Source organism: Panthera tigris, chromosome X (assembly GCF_018350195.1).
Source record: "Panthera tigris isolate Pti1 chromosome X, P.tigris_Pti1_mat1.1, whole genome shotgun sequence".
In the NCBI taxonomy this organism is placed as follows: domain Eukaryota; kingdom Metazoa; phylum Chordata; class Mammalia; order Carnivora; family Felidae; genus Panthera; species Panthera tigris.
The window spans coordinates 87,688,387-87,715,855 of NC_056677.1; the positions used below are offsets into that span (position 1 = coordinate 87,688,387).

The 27,469-nt window shown below is 50.2% G+C and overlaps 2 protein-coding genes across 3 annotated transcripts in view; one reads left to right on the plus strand and one right to left on the minus strand.

The window, feature by feature from the left end:
• Positions 1–27,469, minus strand: part of TSC22D3 (TSC22 domain family member 3) — a 61,763-nt gene that overhangs the window by 14,930 nt on the left and 19,364 nt on the right. The gene's annotated exons all lie outside the window — the stretch shown is intronic.
• Positions 15,727–27,469, plus strand: part of NCBP2L (nuclear cap binding protein subunit 2 like) — a 51,377-nt gene continuing 39,634 nt past the window's right edge. Inside the window, exons 1-2 of one of the 2 annotated variants that reach the window (XR_006213571.1) lie at positions 15,727–15,952; positions 20,134–20,613. The gene's annotated coding sequence lies outside the window, so the exon portion shown is untranslated. Of the gene's footprint in view, positions 15,953–20,133; positions 20,614–27,469 lie in introns of those variants that run through there. The other variant, XM_015541311.2, reaches the window with a different exon arrangement.

Genomic DNA, 27,469 nt, shown 5'->3' on the forward strand with positions numbered 1-27,469 from the left:
TTTCAAAGCCTGGCATTGCTACCTTTGTGCCCAGTTTCAATTTTTGTTTCCAAGGTTTCATAAGTTATTGGTACTGCTTATGGGGAGGGGCTAGCATGAGGGACAAGAGGCTAACTCATTCGCTTGGAGGTCTTTGGCAATCTGTCCCTGTACACAGGACTTGTCACTTGCATAACATTTTGGCCTCGAGAGTCTCTTCGATGGCACAAGCAGTCAGTAGTCGGCAGGACCTCTTGTCTTTCAAACAGGACTAAAGGCACAGCCAGATAAGACCATGACCGGAAGTGGGCACTGTACCCTCAGAGTCTGGACAGTACCTGGCACACAGTCTCAATATGGTAAATATGTACTTAATAACTAACTAAAAGGTTTGAATAAGTGTTAGAACTTTGTTAATGGCTCCCGCAGGGAGGAACTATAGGCCAATTCATGAATTTGCTTTCTGTTAATGCTTTAATTTGGGGACAATCACTGTCTGAGAGCGATTCTGCAGTTAAAAACATGAAAGACTAGTGAAAATCAAACATACTTGGGAAACCCAACCCAAACACAATTTAATTGAGTAAGTGGCCACTAATGACCTGGAACCGAGGCCTGACCTCTTCAGTAAAAAGGGATAATTCACCCCCGTGTGTGCTCCTGGTTCTCCACTAACGCTAGGACTCTGGTCAGTTTCCATCTTTAGCTGGAGGGGCTGGGTCAGTTGGGAACAGAGCACCCACAGGGAGCAGTGGAGGGTGATGAAGCCCAAGAGCAGGGCAGCCAAGTCTCAGCTGGCAGTAACATCAAAGAGGGATTTGGGGCAAGCAGGCCTCATTCTGAGCCAGTGACAGCCATTTAACTGGAAAGATGTGGGTGGGGTGGGTGGGGGCGAATGGGGGCAGACACACACACACACACACACACACACACACACACACACACAAACCTGTCCTGATCAAAAATACCCTGATACCCGCCAAGATTAAGGAAATTCTCACTGTTAATGTCACCATTGGGTTTGAAGTCTTGAGGATCCCTGTTAAAATGAAAAGTCTTTCTCAGAAGGGGAAATGTTCAGTTTTTTTCAGGGAAGGAACATGACGGCCTGCCTGGTGTGGTTCTGAATAGTGGGGGGCTTCTGGGAGAACTGACTCAGGCTGGCTAAGTATAGACAGGTGGGGTGCTGCCTGGGAAGGGGCCTCACAATGGGTCCTGGCTGACTAGTGGCCTTGGGCTTTCAGGGGCCAGGCAGATGTACCCCCATATTCCTGGACTCACTGTCAAGAAACCAAACTGCCTGAGTGGGCAAACTCTAAGAGCAGTGGAGTTTATGACAAAGGAGATGGTTTTCTCCTGCCCTCCTTGGGAAAACGGTTCTGAAGAATCTGTGAGGAGCAGGGATATGCCTGAGCCTTATTGGGGACATTTAACTTCCATGTTCCCTTTCCAGGGGATTTTGTTTGCTTGCTTGTCAAGGCATCCTCCCTGGACACACCCTCCTCGAGTTCGACTTACTCATTAATAAGCTGGCACGGGTGACAAACTGACCCCCAGGAAGGCTCCATTGGCTGATAAGGGGTTGATGGGTTCTCCCTCCCATGGGGTAATTTCTTTTTCCCAAGAGCCTCCTATTAACCCAAAGGAATGAAATCTAGTGGGGGAAATGCCAGGCAGAAAGGCAGGTTGCTGGGGGAGCTGTCTTTGGCCATTTTCTGCCACTCTCTGTTGGCAGTCGCCTTCTCTGCCTGTGCACCAGGCGGCCCTGGCAGCAGACACAACACTCACACCAGAGCTAGCCAGGCCAGCCCTTGCCCCTCCGCACCCCTCCTTCATACTCTTGTAAAAGCCTGGCAGAACCTCCTCCCTGAAACCCATTCTGGTCTGACCAGGTGATGGCCAACCGCCTAACACCAGGCAGAGCCGGGTCAATGGAGGGGGGCAGGGTGGGGGGACAGCCCCCCACTCCTCCCTGTGGCCCTGTTGTGAGGCGCTGGCAGCTGGGAGAGGACCTGAAACCAGTTAGCCTGGGGCTCCCAGCCAGCAGTGTATTTTCATCTTGTTTTGACTGGGACTGTCCTCCCCTGTGTAAACACATCCATGACAGGGGGAAGACAATGTAGAACAGCTTAAAATAGGTGGGTGGAATACATCCCACCCATGAATCACCAGCACGGGGAATGCCCTGCAGGTGGGCCTTGCTTTAAGCAAACCTGACATATGAAAACCTTGATTCAATAAGCAGGTGGGGATGGACAGCTGTTAGGTCTTGACCTATCACTGGGAGCTCTCAAAGCCACATCTGGTCCAAATAATAATATCAGTGGCTCCTGTGTACTGCTAGCTTAGCAGGCACTGTGCTAGAGTAATTATATACATTAGCCTTTTGAACCTTATCAGCAGTTGGAGGATCGACAGTAGGGGGATGGGTATCATATTATCATTAGGCCCAATTGGTGGATGGGGAAACAGAGGCTCAGAAGGGTTAAGTGACTTGCCTAGGGTCCCCAGGCTAGTAAGTGGGGCTAGTAAGTGGCAGAGGCCAAATATGATCCCCTGGTGTGTGATTCTAAAGTTCCAGGCTGTCTCTGGCTAGGCGTTTTGCTTTGTTTTAAGGAGATTTCCAGGCATCTGAGGCACGAATGTCCCTTCCCACTGAACCCTCTGCATCACAACTGCAGGGGAACTGGGAACCTCTCAGGGTCAGGGTGGGGAAGCCCTTGGGGTCGGGGCTGGTTCTTTCCATTGATTAAAGGATTCCCATCTCAGTCCCCTGGATTGGGGGGGGGGGAGCTTAGCATGTCAGAATGGGATGGATCTGCATTTCAACTCAGGGACTGGCTGACTGTTTAATGGCAACTGCTTGACCAGACTCTGGGAAGGCCCCTCAAGTAACTGCAAATAAGTCCAAATTACTCACACACCAGGCCAGGGAAGGGACAAAAGACTCAGTATAATAATCTAGTATAAGGAAAGACCAAATGTAAACATGTATTTTGAAACAAAATGTCACCAATCATGCTGTTGGTGCAGGGCTGGCCCCCAGGGCTAAACTGTGAAGTAGGAGTCTGTCTTCAGAACGTTCCTGCTTCCTTTACAGGTACCTTCCTCCTGCCTGTTCCCTCAGGCGACCTGTGCCCTCCTGCTGCTGGGAGTTCCATGGGGCCCCTTACTACTATGTTGGGTGCCCTGCCCTCCCTAGCAGTGCCCACTTCAGGGGAGACTCTGTCTCCCTCCTCCAAATCAAACGTACCTGGTTTGAGGGCCAATCCTAAAGGACAAATTAGAGAAATGTATTTGTGTCAATGGCAGGTAATGACTTAACTTGTTTTGCTCCACCAGATCACAGGGGCTTTAACCCACAGATTTTGGTCAGTGGTATTTCAGGCATGGGTGGGGCATGGGATTGGGGAGGAAACAAGGTTGGGGGAGAGAACGACAGTGGGAGTGGGTAGGTTGTTTTTCAGTGATCTTCAAAACTGGCCAAGTAGGCCACATGCTACTCTGACTATAGGTAAGTCTGGATAGACAGAGAGGGATAAATACTGTGTCCTTATACTTGTGCTGTATTCTTTCCAGAACATGGTGGAAAGAGCACTGGAATAGTAATCAGGAGACCTGGGTTCTGGCCTGGTTTTGCCCCTGGCTACCAGAACAACCTTGGAAAAGTCCTGTAACCATTCTGGACCCCAGTTTTCCCCAAACATAAAACAAGAGAATCAGGGATGCAAATTTATATTTACTTGGGTGCTTATTTGATGAATGATTCCCCTATTTAGATGGGGAGCTCCATGAAGCCATATGCCAAGGGTCTAGAACAGTGTGTGGCACATAGCAGCACTCAACAAATGGAATACTAGAATGAATGAGTGAATGACCTGAATGAATGAATGGCAAGGCAACTTCTGACTGTGCTGCCCGTTCTAATAGTCTCAGCCTCGACCTCGTCAGATGCAGCTGTGCCTAGAGTGGAGGGACCCAGGCCAAGGGCTGGGTGAAGCCCTCAGGCCTTTGTGCTCAGGATCATCAGGTGCAGGGGCAGCCTCTAGGACCTTAGGTAGCAGGCAAGAGCTTCTGTGAGGCCCAGGATGCCTGCAGGATGCTGGATGGGAGGGCAGTTAAGGGCTGTAGGAAGGGCAGGGTCGGTCAGGAGGAGTCAGGAGAGTAACTTTTACACAGTTTTCTGTAAAACGGGAAGCCGAGATAACAGAGAAACTGATGAGTGTCTGGGCTGAGGTAGGAAAAGTGCCGAGTTGCGTGGTGACTCAAGGTCAGGAGCTGGAATGGGGCCCAGAGCTCTCAAGCCTCCACTCACCCCCTTGGGGCTGCCCCTGGCTCCAGGCCAGCTCCCTGAATAGCTCCCCCACCCCCATCCCCTCCACAATTCCAGCCTCCAGCCTGCTGCCCTCCCCCAAGGCCACAAGGAATCCTACTCCGCCCCCCACCCGCCTCCCTTCAAGGACTCCAGTGCAGTCACCCATCAGAGCTCTCAGAGGCCCACCTCTGGGCAAGCCTGCCCCCCTTCTCAGTGTCTGCCCTGCCCGCATTCACGCTCTGACGCAACTCCTCCCCTTCTTACGCAAAAGAGGGGAGGTTGGCCAGCACAGCCTCCCCTCCCCCTCCTAACACACCCCCTGCTTCCCCTCCTCCACTCCATGGCTAGGGCCCTCTCCTAGAAACGCTCTCAGGCATTATTCTGAGGCACTGAGATTTTCTCCCATGGCCCCACTCTTTTCTCCAGCACCCTTCCCATTTTAACACGGGCCACAGTTTCAGTCCAAAATGATGAACCTTTTAAGAGTGAAATTTCAGGTATTAGTGAGTGGAGTGAAAGATTATTTATGGGGCAGGGGCCCTTCCCAGAATTCTTGAGATAATGTTTGGGAGGTGGTTACCTCCATACTCTGCTCTGAGTGTTCATTAGGCCAATTCTGGCCTTTGCTGCCCCAGGAGTTGGGAGACCAAAGTTCTGGTTCCTGCACTGCCATTAAACTTGTCTGTGTGACTTTGAGCAGATCAGTTAATCCCTCTGAGTCTCAGTTTCTTCATCTGTCAAATGGGAGTAATTACCCCATGCCCCACCCACCCTGATGGAGCTGTTAAAAGTAAAGGAGTGTGTGTGAGTTTGTGAGTGTGTGTGTGTGTGTGTGTGTGTGTGTGTCTGAGAGCTTGAAAGCAAGAGCCAGTGTGTGTGAGAGTGTGAGTGTGAGTGTGAGTGTGTGTGTGTGTGTGTGTGTGTGTGTGTGTGTGTGTGTGTGTCTGAGAGAGTGCGAAAGCAAGAGCCAGAGAAAGAGAAAGAGCTTTCTAAATGGCAAGGTCCCGGACAAATACCAGGAATTATTATGTCTCCCTTCTGCTGTGCTTGAAGGACCTATTCAGGTTGCATGGCAGTGCCCTCCTTTTATGAAAAATGTCAGCGTGCCCCAGAACCTTTCCTCTTTCTCATTCTGTCTCTCCTCCAGGGTTTGGCCCTTAGCCAGATTTGGTCTCCTACGCACCTCTGCTTTGCTTTAAGAACATCTCTTGCTCTGCCCCTGTCCCCTTCACCACCCATCTTGTCACCCACAAGCTTTCCTTTACTATCCAAGGGCCTCCAGCCATTCTCTCTCCCTCTCTGGCCATGACCATGGCCATGGGTGTGCCCAATGCTCTTTCAGCCCTGAACTCAGCCCACCCCCACCAAATCTTTTAAGAGGAAGGATTTGGTCGGCGGGGGGGTCGGGGGGTGGTAATGATTGAACCTGACAATTTGCTATCGAGGCTGAACACAGTGCAGAACACCCAGCATGTGCTCAAGAAACATACCATTGTTTGGTTACAGATGTGTGTGTGTGTGGGGGGGGCGGTAGATTTGGGAGTGGAGTCTGCTTTGGGGCCCCTGAAATCCTGCCAGATAGGTAATTGCCTGCTCCACCTCTAGATTCACCAGGCCCTGTACCAGCCTGCTCTTCCCACCCATCTTCCCCTTCACCTCTCAACCCTGAGAATGGGCTGGGCTCTTTCATCTGCAGGACCTGCATGTGATCTCGGGCCTCCCTGGCCTAGTGCCACAGTTTCTCTGGTGACCCCACCTTTGCCCCAGGGACGAAAGGCTGGGAGCAGTTTGGGGCACCCTCTGAATTTCCCAGCATAAGCAATCAGCTCCCTCTGAAGGACCGCACCCAAGAGTCTTTCTACCTGAGGAAACTTGGGTTTCCTCCCCAGAATCAGAGGCCCCTGAGCCTTTTCCCAGAGGCTGGAGAGTGATGCCTACCACAGTTCCACACAGATATTGTAGCTGTGCTCCTACATTAGGGGCCATGGCAGTCCCTTGGCCTGGCAAATACTGGAGAGAAAGTTTCTCCCAGATTGCGGGGGGGGGGGGGGGCGGGGGGGAGGCAAAGCCATCGCTTGCCTCTGAATGCTCCCTCAGGGCTTCATTTCAACCCTCTCCTCCCCAAAGGAGGAAATTAGAAGCAAAAGGTGACCTTGGCAGGCCTTGCCAGGGACCCGTGACGGGGCAGCAATGCATGTCCTCATTTTGTTGGCCCCCGCCCACCTGCCTCCCTCCCTCTGCCTGCTGCTGGGCCCCCATGTTGGCAGGCAGGTCTGGGGGAGAGGTGAGACTCTGGAGGCCACTGAGAAAGCTGGTCCCATAACAGAGATGGTGAAGGCAGTCTCAGGGGCCCAAAGTTTAAGCAGTCGGAGGGAGCAGTGGTAGGACTCTGAGGTAAGTGAGGGAAGAAGGAAATCAATAGGACAGAGTCTAGGTCTTCGATGGAGGCTGGACATTGGTAAGAAAGATCACAAACTCTCATATTTGTTAAACCAGTAATGGAAAGAGTAATGATAATAATAATAGCTACTACTTATTGAGAGTTTATTATGTACCATTGTGTCCAGCGCTTTTCATGCATTATTTCATTTATTCCTCACAACAACCCTATGTAATTTTTTTTTTACACATGACACATGAGGAAATAGAAGCTCAGGGAGGTTGTGACCAGTCCAATGTCACAAGCCTAGAGCTGAGATTTGAGGACCTTGTTGACTCTGGAACCCATATTCTTCACCCCTAACCCAGCCCTCACTGCTCCTGTCCCAAGCATGGGCCCTGTGGCCAAAGGGCCCACCAGGTACCCTCCAGCATGGTTTTGGCTCCCAATTCCCTGAGAGCCTCAGTTACCTGGAATTGACTTTTCTTCATCCTGCTTTTTTCCCCTAAGAAGCCAACAATTGCAATCAAGGATTCGTTTAAGAGCATCCAGTGGATGGAACAGGGGTCACACAAGAGACACATGAATCAGGAAAGAGACCAACTTTTGTTCTTGGCTCTGCCATGAAATTATCACGTGACCCCAGGCAGGTTGAATCCTCTTTTAGGACCTCAGTTTCCACACCTTCCCAGACATTCTCTCTGGTCCCAGGCAGGGATCAGTAATGTATAAAATCTAAGAGTATCAAATTCCTAGTGATGGGCCACTGACCACCCTCTCCTCCATGGAAGAAGGCCTGCCAATTTGAAAGTGCTCCCACTCCCCACTCCGGGCTTACCCTTTGGTTAGTCTGCTATAACACTCACCACCACCCTCAGCATCTAGTCTGGGATCCACTCAAGACCTCTGGGCCAGGAGGTAGCTCCTTATCAACCAAGCCTTCTCTCCCTGAACATGCATCAATATGCCTTCCAGTCACTACTTTGAGATGACCTTGATTTGCCCTTTCCTCCCCTTCTTCCTCTCCTTTTCCCCTGTCCACTATTGCTCTGGGAACACCATTCTTCTTTTCTTCTGGCAAACATGTCTGACGCACACCAGCTGGCTTCCTCCTTGAACGCGCAATTCTCCCCTTTGGCCTACTTGGCATCTTCTGGCCTCTTTGGGTTGTGTTTTGTTTTCCCACATATTCAGAGACATGGAAGGAGCCTTGAGGATCAATTAGTTCAATTCCCTCCTTTTATGAGTGAGGAAAGAGAAATTTGGATAGAGTAAATGACTTGCCCAGGGTGATACTGCTAGGCAGGGGCTTCATCCAGGTCTGTCTGATTTGGGGGCTGCTGCAAGGCAGCAAGGCCTTAGTCCATCAGCCACCATTTCCCTCCCCTTCTCCAAATGCACCTCTTGTCCATGTCACCCCACTTGGCACGGATTCTATTCCCTGATTGCTTTCCATGTGTATATACCTAGGTTTCCCAACAAAAAAGTAGTCCCTAGGGGCAGGGAGCCAACTAATTCCTCCTACCTGAAGGAGGTAAAAAGCAGGGGAAATGACCTGCCTAAGGTCATACAGCTCATTAGTGAAAGAACTGGGAACAGGATATGGGCCTCCTAGTCTCCATTCGGGGCCACTTCTACTACATTGCGATGCAGGGCACCTCTGTTGCTCTCCCATTCCCCCCGTTCTGTACTCTACTGAAATGTTTCCTTCTTGCCCCTTCCTCCCTTTTTTATCTTCTCCTCCTTCCTAACTTCTGCCTTTTTCACAAACCTGCTGGATTTCAGAGCGAGAAGGGACCTCAGGGATCATTTGATTCTACCTATCACTTAACAGAAGAGAAAACTGAGACCAGGAGATGGGAAGTCATTGGCTTAAAATCAGCCAGCTAATTAGTGGCCCAGCTGGGACTCAAGGCCGGGTCCCCAACTCCCGTTGGGGGAGTGAACCCCAAGTTCCGTGCTCTTTCAACCACCCTCTTCCCATCTGAGCTTTATGTATAGAGTCCTTCTTACTTGAAAATCCCCCCTCACCTGCCATCCAGGTCCAGCAAGATCTGAGAGCGCTTGCGCCCAGGGTCATAAACGCCCCTGGGGAAAGGTAGAAGGAATAGAGAGGCTGGTAACCACTCACATCCTCCCACATCCCACCCCAGGAGGCCCCAGCCTGGCCTTGTCGAGAGTGGTGACTATCAAGTATGTGTTGAGATAAAGCCATAGCCTCTCGTATTCTCAGTTCATGGCCTAGACAGTGGCGTCAAAGCCTGAGCTGGCTGCAAAACGAGGTCAGTTCACTGTCCTTCCAATGGAAAAATCTTGTAAAATCAATAGCACTTATAATGTCAACAGACCCGGAGACCTTTCCTCTGTTTGTTTTTTCCTCCTGAGCTGCTCTTTCTCACCCACCCTACTGTGAAGGCATAGACAACACAGGAATCTGGCAAGTGAAGCCAGGAATCTGCAAAGGCCAGCCCCCAGGTCCCAGAGTCCCTGAATCTAAGGCAGAGAGGGGGCATGTTGAGGTATGAATGGCTCGTGAAGACCCCTGCCATGGCCCTCCTGCATCTCTCAGGCAAATGCTAATCAAATCCCTCCCTGGCAACTGGCTCCTGGTTGCAAATAACCAGAAGCTGCTCAGAGCTCCAGTAGAGATCCTGGAGGCTGAGCCCTACCCTAGCTTTACCTCACTGGGCCTTTGCTAAGGAAGAGAACAACTAGAAAGCCAATTAGAAAACACCATGGGGCCTTCCTGCACTGGGAAGTGTCTGAGGCCCTCAGACTGGAGTGGATGTTGGCCCTTTTCCCAGACATCCTTCCCCCACCTCCAGTGGGTGTGTCCTACCTTCTCTCCATGCACACAGAGGATGGCTGCTCCTATGCTGTTATTTGCATGGTCACAAACAGGCTTCTTCCTCCTGTCCCTAAACCGGTCGCACCACAGAGCCTGAAATTTCTACTATTAAATGCAGTTCTTTATATGAAAGTGTTGTCAATTTATTCTAGCCTGGATTCATTCAACAAATATTCATTGACCACCTACTCTGTGTCAGACACTGATAGCTTCTATCAACTGTATTTTATGCTATTTTCCAAGAGTAAGTGTGTGCCAGGGTGTGGGTCTCTGGACACTGGGGGCATCGAGGAATGGGGCATGAAGCAGGAGATGCCTTTTCCATACACACTCATAGGACCAGGGACAAACATCACACCCCAGAGGAGTTGTCCTGGGTGACTGCAAGAGGCAGACATAAGGACAATCACAAGGCCTTCCATGGCTAAGGCACAACTGTGCCCTCTGCCCTCTCTCTCCATGGCAGGGTTCCTTGCCCATTGGCAAGGCAAAGGGCAAGACATTTGGGAAGAAGTGGTTCCCTCTTTTCTGATATGTCCTCTGGGCACTAAGTTTGGTTCCTTTGCTGGTCAGGATATATCCAAGGCACTGAAAGGCAACTAGGTAGCTCTTCAGTGGAAAATTTTCCTGATTAAACATCCTACCCCCAATGCCCAAATGCATGAACTGGATTTCACAGATCATCTTCTCCTAGGCAAGGCCTTGGCCCTGGGCATGTTCCCCCAACCCTGCCCCCTGGGCGATCTTGCTCAAGGATGCCAAAGGAGTTGGTGGCAGGGGCTGGGAGCAGAGCCCAGGTTTCCTGGATTCTGGCCTGGCACTTTTGCCACCAGATCCTGCTACCTCTCCCTCTCATCTCTTGCCCTTTGTGCTGCTCTTGTCTGTACCCTCTGGAGGCATGTGCTCCACACACGACTAACATTCACTGGGTGAGATATCTCTGCCCAACACCACTCAGTGGTTCAGCCATATGGGGCATAGGGAATCTGGCGGTCTGCTGCCCATGGGGCCAGGCCTGGTGGGGAGGGGAGGGCAGGCCACTCTGCTGGTCTGAGATCTGCAGAGTTGGGTCCCTAAGCCTGTCATTTTGTTTTCATGGGGGACCCTAAGTGCAGTCCCTAAACTTGGCAACCCTAGAGCCAGGACTGGGTCCCATGGGACCCCCCACTCCCAGGCTTGTTGCTATGACACATGGTTCTACAAGTGCTGAGCGGCATTGTAGGGGCCGGATGCAAATGGCACGCAGCGGGGTCTAGCTGTGAGCCAGTTGGCCAGCTGACATTTCAGGGTCCAAAGAGCTTGTGTGTACTGGACAAGCTGTTTATTGTGGTCTTGGCACTGCCCGGCCCTTCAGACAGCAACAAATGCTCCCAAACTGGGAAAGGAGAGGAAATAAGGAATCAGCCGTAGCCAAAGAAGACCTGGAATCTCTTCCCTCACACCATTTGCTCCCTGCAGCTGACGTGCTGCTGCTGCCAACCATCGGAAGTGCCCCTATGAGGGAACTGGAGGGGGCAAGCCCCACAAGCCTCTATTCGTGAAGACCTAGATACCAAAATCATATACATGCCCACATCAGTATCCTTCTGCCTGCCTGGCTCCCAGAGGCTGCTGCCAAAGGAAGGTCAGGCAGTCAGTATTTGGACTAGGAATGAGAAATCTTGATACCACAAGGTCTAAATGTGCAGAGGAACTGGTATGCCAAGTCTGCAAGCTACACACACACACACACACACACACACACACACACACACTGCATCAGTTAACATTCACTGAGTGCCTACTTAGCACCATAGTTCAAATCACTTCATATACAGTATACAAGTATACATGTTATCTCAATTAACCCTCTCCAATCCCTAGAGGGTCGGTATCATTTGAATCATTCTCAATTTACAGAGGGGGAATCTGAGGCTCTGACAGGTGAAACAACTTACTCAAAGTCCCACCAGGTAGAGTGAGTGGCTGCAGAAGATTCAATGCAAGGTCTCTCTGGCTCCAAAGCCTGTGCTCATTACACTACAGGGACCTTATGACTAAGGCTATTCGTTCCTTTGTACAAAAAAAACCTTGGGGAAGGAAAGAAGGGAAGGGTAAGAGGGAAGATCCAAGAGCTTGGCCTTGGGAAAAGAACCACAATGATGGGAGGGATGGCAGATGAGGGTATGAAAGAGGGAGGATGGGCAGTGGAATGCCTACCAGACACCCCAGCTAAGATTATCTATGTCTGCAGCTTGTCTCTTGGTAACCCCCCTTACCCCCAGCGTGGTGCCTGTCATGACACTGGCACTCACTCAGTAAAACCGCTAAAGAACAAATAAGCCCAACATGGCAACCTTGGGGAATACACACAGACCAAGGTGTTGCCTCCCACTTGTTAAGACCCAAGCTTTAAAGTGGCTTCCCCAGAGACTGGGTCACCAGACATTACTTAATCCCCTACCCCTGGCACGTGGCAGGCATTGTGAATAAAGAGACAAACCCAATAGGGTCCCTAGCCTTGAGACGTGGCCAGATTGACAGGGGAGATGTTAGATTTGCCCTGAGCCACCCCAAGGGGTCAACTGAGGCAAGGGGTGCAGGCTGTGCTCAGTCAGGGAACAGAACTAAGCCCCTGGGCCTCCCCAGGGATGGGGCTGCTGCCTTTCAGCTCCACTCTTGGAGTTGGGCAGCCCCACTGGAACCATTCTTCATTCAGTTGCTTCTACAAACGCAGCTCAGAGCAGTCTCTTAGGATAGTGCTGGCCGCTTTAACTGGCAAAGCTAGAGCCTGAAATGGGTGAGGGCTAGGAGAAGAGGTGAGACCACAGGAGCTTACCCTTGCCTTCTCTCTCCTTAACATCTGCCAGCGGACCCTCCACCACCAGGAAGGGGAGAACACCCTTCTTCAGAGCTCTCCCCCACTGGCACATTGTCTCCTCCCTCCCCAGGAAGCCCAAGGCTTAGAGAAATGAATCCAAGTAATTAACTAATTAATGAATATGGATGGCAAAGTTGCTGAGGTTGCTGGAAAACACCCTGTTGCCACCAACACACACAGCCAAGCCAGGCACCCGCCTCCCTCTGTAGGCGAAGAGGAGGCTACAGAGGGACTACTTGACTATGTCTCCCCAAGGCTCCAGCTGCAGCAGAAATGCCCGCCACCAATGCCAGGAGACCTATTTCTGGGCAGCACAGCCCTACTGCAAAGATGGCCCCTCCAGCTGGGGCTGCATTCTGTTCGGTTACTCAACATCAAGGGTACCCTGTGGTCCAAGGAAGTCCGTCTGTAGGCTCTCCCAATGCAAAGTGCAAGGCTGCGGGAGACGGATGGATGGAGATAGGAGAAGGGGAGAGAAAAGGAGAAGGGGAGAGAAAAGGAGAAGGAGAGACGGAGAGCCACACACAGCTGGCAGGAGCCCATCTCCAGCTGTTGGGCGGGCTGTTTCCTTTGATAAAGCACTTGGCAGTACTCCCAGTTCTGTAGTTTCTGGCCTGCGAAAGCACACCCGGAGCACGAGCCTGCCTGTGGGAGGACTTCAGCCTTACTTTGTTTTCTTTCTGTCTTTTTTTTAAGCTCTGGAAAATGCCCCTCCCCTTCCAAGGAACCTTGCTCCTCCCTGCACCCTGGCAAATTGAAGTTGTACCAACAGGTGATGTGGGCTGGGCCACCAGTGTGTCTTCACAGAAAGACAGAGTGGCAGAGGGCCTGAGACGGGTGTGCAGTGAGGCCTAGGCATGTGTGCGTGTGTGTGTGCGTGCGTGCGTGTGTGTGTGTGTGTGTGTGTGTAGACGGGGGTGGAGACTGTGTGTGTTTGTGTTTGTCTGAGAGGCTGTGCTTGTTTGTTGTGGCTGACGCTGCCTTCTGTGTGGCACATCATCACTATTCTCCCTGCCTAGGCTCCTTCCAGCTCACTAATGTTTCCCTGGAAAGGACTGGGAAATAGGGGAAGTCCCAGGGTCATGTGATCACACAGACCAGCAAGCCCTCCCTCCAATCCCTGGTCCTGTGGCTCCATGGAAGCCTGTCTCCTTCCTCCCTTGTGAAGTGAGGAACCGGGCTTGAAGGCCTCTGGGGCTCCCTCAGGAACCGGAGCGTGGAGTGTCACAGATCCCCCTGTCCCCTCCCATCCTCCAGGCTCATTTATGGCCTAATGACAAAATGCCCCCACTCCAACCAGCTCCCAGAGGGCCTCCACCAGTCCCCAGCTTCCCAGATTCCTGAGGGGAACTTGATCTGGCCCAGGGGCCCGCACCGGCTCTTCACATCGTCCCTGGAAGTCCCTGCTCCTTGGGAGCCCCCAGCACAGAGCTCACTCCCATACCCAGCCAGCCCCACAGAGGCACAGGAGGCCGGGTCTCTGAGGGAACCTCTCAGGATCAGCTGCAAGGGTGCCGCACAGGTGAGGGGGCCCTGCCGAAGCCAGCAGGAGTGACAGAACTTCCTCCCCAGCCCAAGGGGGAGGTGGCCACTCCACCTGAAGCAGCTCAGGGTGACCATAAACCACTGACCGCTGCCCCACTGTGCCCATGGCCCAAACCAGAGTGGCCCTTGGCCCTTTGCAACGGGAGAAACGAAAACAAACACAGCTTGGGAACTTTGGACCAGCTTCCAAACTGAAGGTCCTCAAGTGTCCCTTGTCCCTCATCCCCCACAAAAAGCATTTGCCTCATGAAAAAAGGGAAGACATGTAGACTCTCAGGACATCAGAGCCAGTCGTCACTTTAGGAATCATCTAGTCAAACCATTTCATCTTACATATGGGGAAACTGAGGTCCAGACTGAGGCAGAGACTTCTGCTGGTTAGCAGAACAACTGGCATCAGAAGTCAGGGCACTATCCCAAAGACTTCTGGGTCCTGGCCATGGTTGAAAGAAGATACACCAACCTGAAGCCCAAGAAGGTGCTTTGGGACCCAGAAGCTATAGACCCAGCTCTAAGTGGGCAGTGTAGCCTGATGAGCTGAGGCCATGAGGGTGGTGTGGGGCTGTGAGCACTCTAGACCCCTTTCGCCTGCCAATAGTTATGTCTGCTGACACTGCTGGGCCAGGTGGGCATCATACCTGGGGCTCAATGTCAAGCCTGAATTGGGTTCAGAACCCCTGCTCTTCCCCACCTTCACCCTTTCTAGAATATTCTTTATACTGAGGTTTCAAGGTCTGTAATGGGGAGGAAGCCCAGCCCTAATTTTCCCCCTGGTGGGGTGGATGGGGGACAAACCCAGGTATTTGGCCCTTACCACTCCTTTGGGATTCAAAGCCCACCTGCTTCTTCCCAACTCAGACCTAATACCCCAGTTGTGAACACAGAGGATGTGGGTGGATGGGAGTGCAAACCAGCTCTGAGAAGGTGATAAGCCATGGACAGCTTTCCCAACTGGGAGCAAACTCTGGGGCCAGATTGTAGGCAGATGTCAAAGTCCACCAGGCTGACTGTGGCATACTTAGGCCAAAATTAAATTGATTGAGTCTGTGCTCAAGCCATGGTCTGGGGCTGAAGCTGAGTTGGCCCTTCCCTCTCTGACATGGCCAGCCCTGCAATACTAGAAGCTGCCAACCCTTTACTATGGCTGGTGTGGAAACAGCACATGCTGTTTTCTGAGACAGGGTGACCTGGATATCTGGGAGAAGCTCCATTAAAATAAAGAGCTCAGCATGGAAGATGATCATGCCCACTAAATCAGTTCATTTTGTTCTTGCTCAGGCCTGTGGTATACAAGCATCAGTTAGAACAAGGTCTTTCTTGACTTTCCACTCAAGGAGTTCTGCACCAAGATTCCAGACAGTTGCAACTGGCATTTACTTAATTCCACCCATGTTTTTATGGAGCCCACCATTTTATAAGACATTTTGGCATGTGCTCTTCTGCATATGTGGAGATATATTTTTATAATTGTTCTTGAGTGATTTCTCTGCATGTGTTCCACCCCCGAACTTGACCCAAAACTCCTGAAGGGTGAGAAGCATGCTTTTGGTGTTTTTTTTCTCCCTTCCTCCCTCCTCCTGTGGCATTCAGACAGTGATATGGCCAAGAGGACAGTCTCAATAGTGCTTGTTCAACTCAGTAGCAACAATTGAGGAGGCCAGTATAATTTCTGAATTCATCTGCAAGTGTATTCAGTGATGATGAAAATCTGCAACTGGATGTATCTGTTGTGGCAAAGAAAGAGCTATTCTTGAAGGGAGGGCCACCCAAAGCCAACATGTCAGTTGATTTAACCACCCCTCCCCATCCCATCTTCATGAAATAACAAATAAGCAGTTGGGAGAAGGGTGGGGTGCCTCACACCAAGCAGTCATTAAGCCCAGAAGCTGGACATTCCATTTCCCAGCATCCTCTACTCTGTTTTGTCCATCTCTTTGGCAACAAGGGTGTCAGGATGCTTTCTAGGTTCATTTTCAGAAGTGGCGGTCTTCCTGAATCTAGTTGCATGACTACATCGGATCCAGAGTGAGTTATTGATAGGAAACTGGTGAAATTAGAGAACATGTTTGCTCATTTGTGGGTATTAACATACACCTTGCTATGGGTTTGCCTAGGAGAAAATATGAGGGGACTGGTTTTAATGGTGGGAACACTTTTATAGATAGGAACCCTGGGTATTTAGGAACACTTTTCTTAAAATGCTCTTTCCAATCAGAACTGTCTCTTGGTTTTCCTTCTCTCCTATTACACAAGTGGCCTCACAGACTGAGGAGCTAGAAATCTCTCATGGCTAATAGGAAGAATACAAAGGTTGTCTAGTGACCTATGTTATAGCTAAGACTGAGAATTTAGCTAATATCCCTAAAGAGTGAACTACTTACTATTAACCAAGTTGTTAATTAGGGTCATGTTTGCACTTCAATTGTCAGCCCCAAACATCTGTTTCTTTAAACCATGTCACTTTAGTTTATTACAGTTATAGCCACTGGTGAGATAATCTGCTTAGATTTCACAAGTATGTGTGAATTGCCTACCTCAGCCCTTATTTTCACAGAATAAGAGTCCTCTTGAAGGCACAGGGTCAGACTAAAGATAATAAATGATTTTTCTTCTCAACAGAACTAAAAACAAGGCTTTAATTAATTCACCCAATTCTAGGATTGAATATCTATATTACATTTCTTAATGATGTTAATCTGTCCAAGGGTGACCCACAGGATTCCCATTGATCCAAGAACAACCTTTAGGCAGACATTTCATTGGCTCAGAGATTGTTTCCCCATCATTAAATGCTGCCCTTCTCAACTGTGGAGTCACCCCCATTTTGTTGGTAGAAACTGCAGGTGGCCAGGGAGAGGGGACAGCAAAGGGGGGCAGTGCTAGAGATCGTGAAGCAGAGAGGTGGGGGGATTCATGGTAGAAAATACCTTCCTAAGGAGGAAGAAGCAGAGGCAGAGAATTCCAGGAGGTCTGGGGTACAGAATGGGGAATAGAGGCCTAGATGGTTCTCCCAGGCAAGCCTAAGACTTGAGGATAGTCCAGACATATACACCCTCACAAACCCTCACACCACACACACACACACACACACACACACACACACACACACAAGCACACAGACCTCTTTTACATACACTTCCTCGCCATGACTCTCAAGTTCCAAATACAGGAATAGACTCAGATGGATTTACACACATATGTCATACACACGAGAACACCATCCCTCCCAGATGCTATCCTTCCAGCTGCCCCTTCACAAACACAGGTATCTCCCAACCCACATAAATGTAGTCACCGTACATTTTTTCATACATTTTTTTGCATATTTAAACCAGTTTTTTAAAATGTATATCCACATTACTACCCCAATCCCCTCCACACACTCAAGTCCCGACTCAGGTACACAGTGACACATAGACACACACTCACATACATTCTCCTTCCCAACAAAGGCAAAAGGAGTCCACACTCAGTAAAACCTAGTGCTCTGTTCCTTGGTGGAGGGGATCTGAAGGAGTGACTGGATAGTTAGGGGAACTTGCAAAGTACTTTTTCTAATGGCTCTTAGTATGGTGGAAAAGTCCATCAAGGACATTTGAAATCCCTCACAGAGTTCACTCCCTTGGCCTATAGACAAGACACCAGCAGTAACCTTTAGCGACTGCCAAAAGCTTCTAAGACTCTCTTAGTCCTGCTATGCTAGCTGACCTTTGCAAGGAATCCTGGGTATTTTGAACTAGGGACATTTAGTATAAGATATAAAACAAAACAAAACAAAAACAAAATCTTTCCCTGACATTTAAGAACAATACTAAAGCATCTGTCCAATTCACCTGGCAGGCCTGGCCTGTGGCAAGATGGTAAAGAAGGAAAAGTTCATTTTAAAGCCCACCTGCCCTGGGTCCTCATCTTGTCCTCTGCCAGGCTTACTCTGTTCTGGCCAACTAAGACTAGAACTTGGAAAAGGCTTTTGGATTTGACTAGAAGGAGGTCATGGGCAAACTTAGAGGGAGTCTATTAGGTCTGAGATCCAAGTGGTGGGCACTGTGATCTAAGCAGTGCCATCTGCATAGGAAATCTAGGGTCCAGTGAGTTTTGATCCAAGTCCTGCCAGTCTGCATATTAAAAAGTTCAAATGTGGCTCGGCTGAAAAGCAATCAGATCTGTTATTGACACTGTTTCATTCCGAATAGCACAGAGGACTAAAGGCTTTCTTTACTTAGTTCATTAGTTAGCTAACAAGCATTTTCCAAACACCTACTGTGCATGTAGCACTGTCCCAGACACTTAGCTCTTGCTGTCTCTGCTCCTGCTATTGAATTTCTGAATACAGGCTGTTGCCAGACATCCAATTTTCTGAGTGCTTGCTCTGACAGGGAACAATGACTAATGAACCAAACATCAGGGAGGGCCTTCTGATCTCCAGCACAGAACATGCCCATAAAGGCAGAGTCTAATTTGTTCAGCAAGCAGCTGCCAATTCTTTTGGGATTTTAATTACCTGGAGCAGTTTATATGGGTGAATCCCCTTGGGAGAGAAACCCTAAACCCTGTGTTTCTCACACCCTATCATACCCCAGGTCCCATAAATGGCTTTAACTCCCAGCCATTGCACATGGGTACAAAGTCCAGGCCACAGAAGTTCACCAGACAGGCATTCAGGCACTGCACACAGCCTTCCTTCACACCACACGCACGTGCACACACACACACACACACACACACACACACGCACACATGCAGAGGCAGCCATGGGTGATAGAAAGCACTCTAGACCACAAGTCAGGAGATCTTGGTGTCAACCAATTCTGCCTCTGCTTTTTTGTGTGACCTTGGGCAACACTTTTTCTGTCTCTGGGCTTCTGCCTCCATGCTTATAAAATGAGGGTGGGACTAGTTCTCTATGGCCTTTCTGGTTCTGGGACTTGACATTCTGCTTCCTGAGCCCCAAAGGATCTGGGTGATCAGGTCAGGTTTGTAAAATGGGAATGAGACTAGGACAATGGCTGGCTCAGGAGCCTGAACAGTCACCATGACAGAGAAGGGGAAATATCTCTGCCTCCTGGGGTCAGCCCTTCCCAAAGTTCCATACTACTTCCCAAACTGTTCACAAACTGGGCTGGTGGGTTGAAGGCAGCGCAGGCTCTACTGTTCCCTTTTGCCTCATCTCCCTCTCCCGTCATTCCTTGTATAAACCACTGTTCCAATACTTGTTCATTTGAACCAGCCCTTTAGCTCAGACCGACTAGTTTCCTTTAGCAATGATTAAATGGTCTCGAGAGTCTCCCAAGTCTGTAAAATGTAAATAACAGCCCCTGCCCTGGCGGCCTTCACAGGCTTTCCAAAGGATCAAATAAGATAAAGTCTGTGAAAGTGCTTTAGAAATTGTCAAGTGCTATGCAAATTTGAGAGATTATTATTAACGATGGGTGGGAGGCAGTCACGTGATGCCAGAAGCTGAGTGCCAACTTGCCTGCTCTCCTTACCATCTCCCCTGGGTGAAGGCACTGGCACTGCCAGCCAGCCTGTGGCCAGCTAACATATCAGGAGGGATGGTTTTTTGATTAGCACTCCATTTTCCCTTAGCGGAGTGTAGGACCAGAGGAAAGAGGTCAAGGAAGGAGTAGGTCAATTTGGGCATGGTGAGAGAAACGTCTAGAGTAGTGATTTAAAATTTTTATCAAACAGAGTCTCAAGGGAAAACCCAATTTATAAAACAAAACAAAACAAAACAAGCATAGCTACCATAATAGTTAAGTAGTTGAGGCTGGGGTGAGGGGCATGAGGCCCCAGTGGATGGGCCCTCTGCTTGCCCTTAAGATCACTCTGATGGCTCTGTAGGGCTCCAAAGCAACACACTGGAAAACTCGCAGTGTAGAGCAGGAGCTCATGCCTGGCACCTAGTGCTCTAAGCATCCAGAGGACAGCCAGCCACAGCCTGGGCACTGGAGGGACAAGGGTATGGGGCACAGAGAACGGGGGTGAGAAAATGCTATAGAAAGGCAGACAGAGTTGGGTGCAACACTTTTTGCCTACTCAGCAGCCTTGTCTAGGGCCCCAGGCCTGCATTCTTGGATAACGCCAGAATGGGGTTGCAGCACTGGCAATCAGTGCTGGAAGGCCCATGCAAAACGTGGGTCCAGCAATGGGTGAAACCAAGGCCCAGGCTAGATGAATGTGAACAGTACTCTTGCTTTCTCATTTAGCTTAAGGGAGAAGGAGTTGCTCCCCAGGGCGAATCCACTGAAGTCCTTCTAACGTGTGGCCCCACCATGAATGAGCATCCCTGGCATGGTGAGGAGGAAAAGGCCAGAAGGAACTGGCTGGACATCCTCAGGTGAGGTCAGTGGCCAGGCAGACAGATACCTGCCACCAGCCCAGGAGCTGAGCAGAAGAGGAGCTTTGAAAGTGCTGGCGGGTACAACTGAGGACCCAGCAATCCAGGCAAGGCATATTGGGCCTGGTCAAGATTGGAGCCCAGAAGCGGAGTCAAAGAACAAGGAGAGAGAGCTGGGGAGCCAGGGGGTCTGGGAAAACTGAGAACAGTTCCCTGCTGGAGCCCTTGCTCCATTTTTCCCACTCTCCCCACCCAAACAGGCTCAGCAACAACGCACAGCTAACTAGGCAGAAACCAATCAGATACTGCAGGTACCAGATGAAGGATCCAGGCCGATAGGGGTTATATGTGCCCAGGACTTTCACACAGGCAGGCCATGGGTAGTTGCTGACTCCAAGGCTGATGGAACAGTGTCAGGGATTTCATGAAAGTTGCTGCAATGGGGAGGATATCGTAATAATAAAAAAATCACCTTAGAGTAAATGATGCTGGCATCCTAGAAATAGCCGGTGCTGGTATTTCTATATTATGCAGGCCCTTTGCGAAAAGCCCAGCATCTTTCTCTAGGAGATTCTTATTCCACATGTGTCTTCCCCTGATTCCTTCTCCACATGTGGTGGCCTAGAGCTCCTTCTCAAATTACCCTGAGGTAGCTGCTACAGAGACACGTTTGCTGTGCCAGGGCTGGGCAGGAAATGGGTAACCCAGAGCAGAGGATCAGCAGCAAAAGCCATTTGTGCTTGAAGGAAACGCGAACATTTGGAATTCCGGTGTGCTTGGGCGGAGGGGAAGAGGTCATTACATCGGTCCAGACGGTCTTTGTCCCTGCTCTTCTGGAAGGGAGCAGTGGGACCGTCTCGGAAAATGTGTTGGATGAGAGAATCACTTGGCTAGGGGTTACTTCCCCTGCATAAGCCTGTGTGAGTGCAGACACGGGGAAGGAGGTGGAGAGGGGGGCTCCTGAGGGGCCTGGAGAGGGACAGAACTCAAGAAGGAAAGAAGAGCAAATGAGCCAAAAATAGCTTTGCAACAGACCCCTCCTGAAGGACTGTAACCCTTGCTCCATAAGTGGTTAGCACTCCTCCCTTCAAGCAAGAATGGTTTTGCTATTACAAGCAATTGCCTCACGCCTGCTTTCTGAGATATTTAAAAAGTCAAGTGATTCAGGTACACATGAGGGGGTTTTCCAGATTCTTCCCTGCATCTTCCAAAAGTGCGGGCCTGGCTGGGTTGGGGGAGGGCACAGAGGCTCAGGCCCAATTCAGCTCCCTGATCCTTAGGCTAAGCCGGAGCCTTCATCCTGATACCCAGTGCCTTGTGTCTGGGCTTCAGTGTGGGTGGAGTTGGGGCACAGCCAGGAGTCTTCCAGTTACCTCTGTGAAAGGTAACCACATCCCCAAGGGATGGCCTTATACATAGGTGGAGAAGGTGGCTGCCTGCTTTGTATGATTTGAGGGGCTAGAGGTCAGAACAAATTTTCCCAAAAAGGTCAGTTCCATCAGCCCACAGCTAAGCTTGCAGTTCTCACTTTGCTTACTCCATTGGAAGGTCCAGGTTTTTTTTTTTTCTATTTGAGAGAGAGAGAGAGAGGGAGGGAGGGAGAGAGAGAGAGAGAGAGAGAGAGCACAAACAGGGGAGAGGGGCAGAGGGGGAGGGAGAGAGAGAGAGAGAGAGAGAGAGAGAGAGAGAGAGAGAGAGAGAGAGGATCCTAAGCAGGCTCCACACTCAGTGTGGTGCCTGACACGGGGCTCAATCCCATGACCCTGGGATCATGACCTGAGCTGAAATCAAGATTTGGACGCTCAACCAACTAAGCCACCTAGGCGCTCTGTGGAAGATCCAGGTTTAAACAGAATCGTGACTTGGGAAGGGAAAGCACATTCAGCTACTACCAACTGTTTATACCTTAGCAGGATTCATTTCATCACATTAGCAGTAGCAGAAAGCAGGTCTCCCCTAGGGGGATAGATGGCTCAGAGGTCAGGAGGTTGGAAAGTTCTGAATATATAGTTGACAGCCCTCAGCAGCTGAGGATAGTTTGAGGGAGCCTGTGCTAGAAGAGGGATTGGGGAAGACAAGACAGTGTCAAAGACCAATCCTACCCAGTTTGCTGTCTTCTGAAAGATGTGTCTGCTTCCTCTGTCCCAGTCGAAAATGTTTCTGATTTGACAACTAGGTTTACAACAAGGGAGACACAATCTCCTCTCCAGACTGAGGCCCTTCCCCAGAATTCATACCCATCTCTGCCCACTTAATGCAGGGACCATGTGCTGGTGAGGTCTGGAGCCAAGATGCCATTCACCTTCCCTACTGGGCTCCAAGGCCTGGCAGGACCCACCCCTTGCTTCCTGGGGAGCATGAAAACAGTCATTAGTTCTTTGTCTGTGGTGGGGTGGGAGTGGGAGGGGATATGTGCTCCCTTGGCCAAGCCCCAGCCCTGGAGACAAAGAATAAGGAAGGAATGCACAAAGCACTGCACCTGGAGGCCAGGAGTCTGTCTCCACTAGTGCCACAGACCTGAGTGGAATGGGTGCTCTGAAAGACAGCTGGGTTGGAATTTGCTGTGGTCCCTTTGCACTGGAGAGGTTAGAAGCCATCTGGACAACTAGAGCTCTAAAGATGGAGTGCTGCCGCCCAGCTGAGATTCTCCAGAGACACACGGGAGCCTAATGAGGTTGCCAAGGGAGCCGTCTGGCAGCCTCACATCAGGGGAAGGGATATGGAGCAAAGACACAGAACCAGGCTCCAACAGAGGGCCCATAGCCAAGATAGGCATGGCAGGCAAAAATGCAAAGATCATTCACAAAGACAGCAAGTATTAAGTCTAGCTATAGCCCGACAGAGTGAGCCACTGTGCACCCCCTGCCTCTCGTGGGCGGTAGAGACTGGGGGAGCCACATTCACCCAGATTGCCACAGGGCCAGCCATGGCAACATGGCTGTTGCGGCTGGTTCCAGGGTCTCGGCCTAACTGCCTTGCAAAAAGCAGCATGAGCCTCTCTGCCCTTCACCTACAGCTTGGCCCCTGGCAGGGTACACCTGGCCAGCTCTGATATTTTCTTAAGTGTGTGCTGAGCCAGAGAGGAGCAAGGGAGGGAGGAGGATGGACTCGAGGAAGGGAGGAAGGGCCAGGATGCCAGCCTCCTGAGGTAGATTCCGAATGAATACACTACTGACGGTGAAAGGTAGCAGCACAGCCTCTTCCAATTCTAGCACGTCTGGGAGTCATTTTTCAGCTCACACTTCCCTCCTGTGACAGATACATAAATCCTTGGCTGAAGAGGTTGCCGTGCCCCTTCCTGTCTCAGACACGATTTCCTCAGATGAATTGCACCACCTCCCTCAGACTTGCATGGGTCAGATGACCTGACCAGGCACAGTGACATAGCCATCAGGCTGCAATGAAGAGGGAGAAGGGAACTATGATTTCCTATCAGCAACCTGGCCCTGTCTCTCCCCGAGTCAAACCAGGTGCCAGTGGACAGGCCCCTTAGAACTTCCTGGACGAGTCCATGGCATAAACAACCATAAGACAGGTTCCAAAGACACCCAGAAATGACATCTGTGTGACTGAAAGCCAACTCCCAAGCATTTCTGGGTGTCTTTTTCCACTTTGTGAAATGTCCACGGCAGTGCTTGGTCTCAGCTCACCTTCTCCTTACACTCACATTCTCCTTCTAGTTCCTATATACCTACAGGGACACAAGCTCACTTTTATTTCAACCCAAATAATGAGGAAGGAAGAACTACTGGGGGAAAAAATTAGCCATAGCACAGTTTCAAAGCTGGCTATACATGATTTAAAAAAAAAAAGATTACCCTTTTTTTTGGATTATCCACTGCCATGTCCGAGGTTACCCCCGCCATGTGAAATTCAACCATGATTGTATTTGGAATCCATTTACAAGCGGATAATTTATTTTTGCAAGAATCTTCCTTGTTTATGCTCAATTCAGACTGGTGTCAAAGAGACCCTGCATTCTTGAGTTCCCAGAGACTAGCTAGAAGGTGGAGGGCGGGCAATGTGGGATTCAGTGACTGCTGCGGATATTCCACAAAATGCATAATGAATATAGGAGTAAATCAAAATGTGACTCTACCCAGATCAAAGAATGTGGCTACGTGGGTATGGCAGCTAAAGACAGAGGTGGCAATGAATCGTTAGCACACAATTTAATATCATTAAGAAACAAGCATCCTGGATGCTCTAAATAGGAAAGAAACAGGTAGGAACTATGAGGTCATCTCCCTTTTCTACTCTATGGCCATCAGGCACTAATGAAACCCTACACTGCTCCAGTCTCCTGTTGGACAGCTAGCTCAAGGGGTTAGGGCAGGCAGTTGGGTCCTCTGTAGTCCAGTTAATTCTGCTCCTTTCCTATCTTGCCATCTTCCAAATGTGTGTCACTGGTCGGAGGAGAGATGGGGGGGGGGTTGGCTAAAGGCAAAGGTGTGCCTGTTACATTCTCAACTGTTACAGAGGACAGAATGAAATCTAAGTGGAGAATTTGGAGATGGTCTAAAGGATAGAGAAATACAAGGTGGTTCAAAGTCTTTAAAAAAATAGATATCGCTAACTTGGAAAAGAGGGCTGACAAGGTGCAGAATAACTACCATTAAAGCATATTAAGTGGTGTATAAAAAAGCTGGAGGTCGGGGACGTCTGGGTGGCTCAGTTGGTTAAGCGTCCGACTCTTGATTTAGGCTCAGGTCATGATCTCAAGGTTCCTGAGATGGGTCCCGCATCAGGCTCTGCGCTTGACAGCACAGGGAACCTGCTTGAGATTCTCCCTCTTTCTCTGTCCCTCCCCGCTCTTGCTCTCTCTGTCTCTCTCAAAATAAATAAATAAACTTAAAAAAAAAGAAAAGAAAGATGGAGGTCAGAATTTAGGAGGAACAGTCTCAGAAAGCAAAGGTTGTTTAACAGCAGATTTACCACCAAAGGATATTGATGGTATTTCCTCTCTTGGAGGTATTGGCTGCTCAGCTGTCTCTACTTGGCCCTTTTGCTAAAGACAGTTCCAGAGACCAAACAACACAGGAAAGAGATGTAAGGCTCCTGAGGTGCATCCTAGCTTGATGGCAGGAGACCACCTTTCTGCTTCCCTTCCAGGGCTCATCCCCATTATCTGCAAGGTGAGCCCTGGGAGGAAACAGGGCATGTTCCCTGTCTCAGGGCAAGGGAAGGAGGAAGTGGGCCAAACTTATTTACCCAGAGCCCATCACAAACTCCCAGCAGAAACAGGAACCCTCTTCTACAGTTTGATTTTATACAAATTTCCCACCAAATCTTGTCCGAATCTGTCCAGAAATCAGCACAAGTCCATGTCGCTTGCCACAGTCACTTATTTCCTGTCCTGCTGTGGCTTTGTGCATTCTGAGAAAGACTGTAACCTCCTTGACTTGCTTCCTGGAAATACCTCCTTACATTTGAGTTGAATTTGCCTGCGAACAATGCTGAGAAGAAATCGCTGGAAGGTGGTGAGGACAGCCCCACCAACTTTCCAGCGGCATTCTCCCCACCCTGTGTGTGGGGGTGTGGTAGAGACAGTGCCCTGGAGCAAGGCAAAGGCCTGCTGGTAATCTGGAGTGTTGAGTGTCATGGGGCAGCGCAGGACACTGGGGGTATAAAAATAGCAGGGTGTTCTTACACTTGGAATAGGGCTGTCACAGGAGGCCTTCAAGCTAGGTGTACATGGATGAGATGATCTCAAACCATACAGTATGGCTCTCATTATCCTCCTCCTCCTCTTTCCCGCCTCTGCTAACACAGTGTGGTAGTAGGGTCCCAAATGCAGTGATTTGCTTACCACTGTCAAGATATTAGCCACATGCGGGGCACCTGGGTGGCTCAGTCGGTTAAGTGTCTGACTTTGGCTCAGGTCACGATCTCACGGTCATGAGTTCGAGCCCCGTTATTGGGCTCTGTGCCGTCAGCGTGGAGCCCACTTCAGATCCTCTGTCTCCCTCTCTCTCTGCCCTTCCCTAGCTTGTTTTCTCCCTATTTCATAAACAAATAAACATTAAAAAAATATTAGCCACATCTGAGTACTGCTAGTATAGTCATTTATTTAATATTTTCTCTAAAATAAGCAGATTCACTTGTGAAAAATGCTTTCACCTCAGGAACATTTTTGAGATCAAACAGTGTATGTGTTAGACACATCCCCTCCCCCACAACATGTCAAATAAATAAATAGCTATACAAATAGAAAAACAAAGTAGTCCATGTAACACCTAAAATCATTTTGCTTACCACCAGCATACATTTACCATGCTTGGGGAAACAGTACTCTCTGTATAGTGCCCGCAGATGGTCCCCACCGCCAACAGGCAAGGCTTTATCCTCCTCCAATGTAAAGCAGGCAGGGCTTTAGAATTCCCGCTTGGCCTGGAATACCTTTCCTGAGCCTGCCTCCCTTGTGCCTTCCTCTTAGGGCTAGGGCCCAGGCCTTTTATTAGTTTTCCCCTTTCAGGGGCCAGCCCCAGCCAAGGTTCCAGTTTTCGAGTTTGCGAAGGAACACAGGGCCCTTATTCTCAATCAAGTGCTCCTTCCCTCGAGCTATTTCCCCTGCTGAGAATTCCACACTAGACCTCACTTACCTCGGACAGTGCCCTCCCTGGAGTGGACTTCTTCAGCCTTGGCCCCAGGGGCTGCATTGGCGGAGTGCCCCAAGCCCACATCAGTAGCCTGCCAGTGCGGCCTGGTGCTCACACATGCCCCAGCAACCTCTGGCTGGGAGCTGGGGACACGTGGTGCCCCTAGCTCGGAAGCCAGCCACCGGCCCTCTGCTCCTCGGGTGGTCGTTGGGAGATAGAAGGAGGCCTGGAGCAGGGACACGAAAGGAGGGGCCAAAGCCTGCTGCGGGCCAGAAAGATGTGCGCCCATATTGGCTAAACCCCAGGACTTTCTAAAAATCAGGGCTGAGATTCCTTCAAGCCCAGGCAGGGTGTCGACCCCTTGGGGATGCTTTACTAGAGATTCCTGTTTCTGCTGGAGTGTTACAACTTTTGTTGTTGTTATTAAACAGATAATAATCCCCCCCCCCCGCCCCGTCCCTCACCACCCCCTACCCCCAATCTAACCTGGACACTCTCAGGGTCTCTGGATACAAAGCCCTTAGAGCAGCAAAACTGCTCCTAGGCTGGAAGCCCCGCCCACTCGGCTCCTGGCTCCTGGCGGCTCCCGGGGCGCCCAGAGCCTCT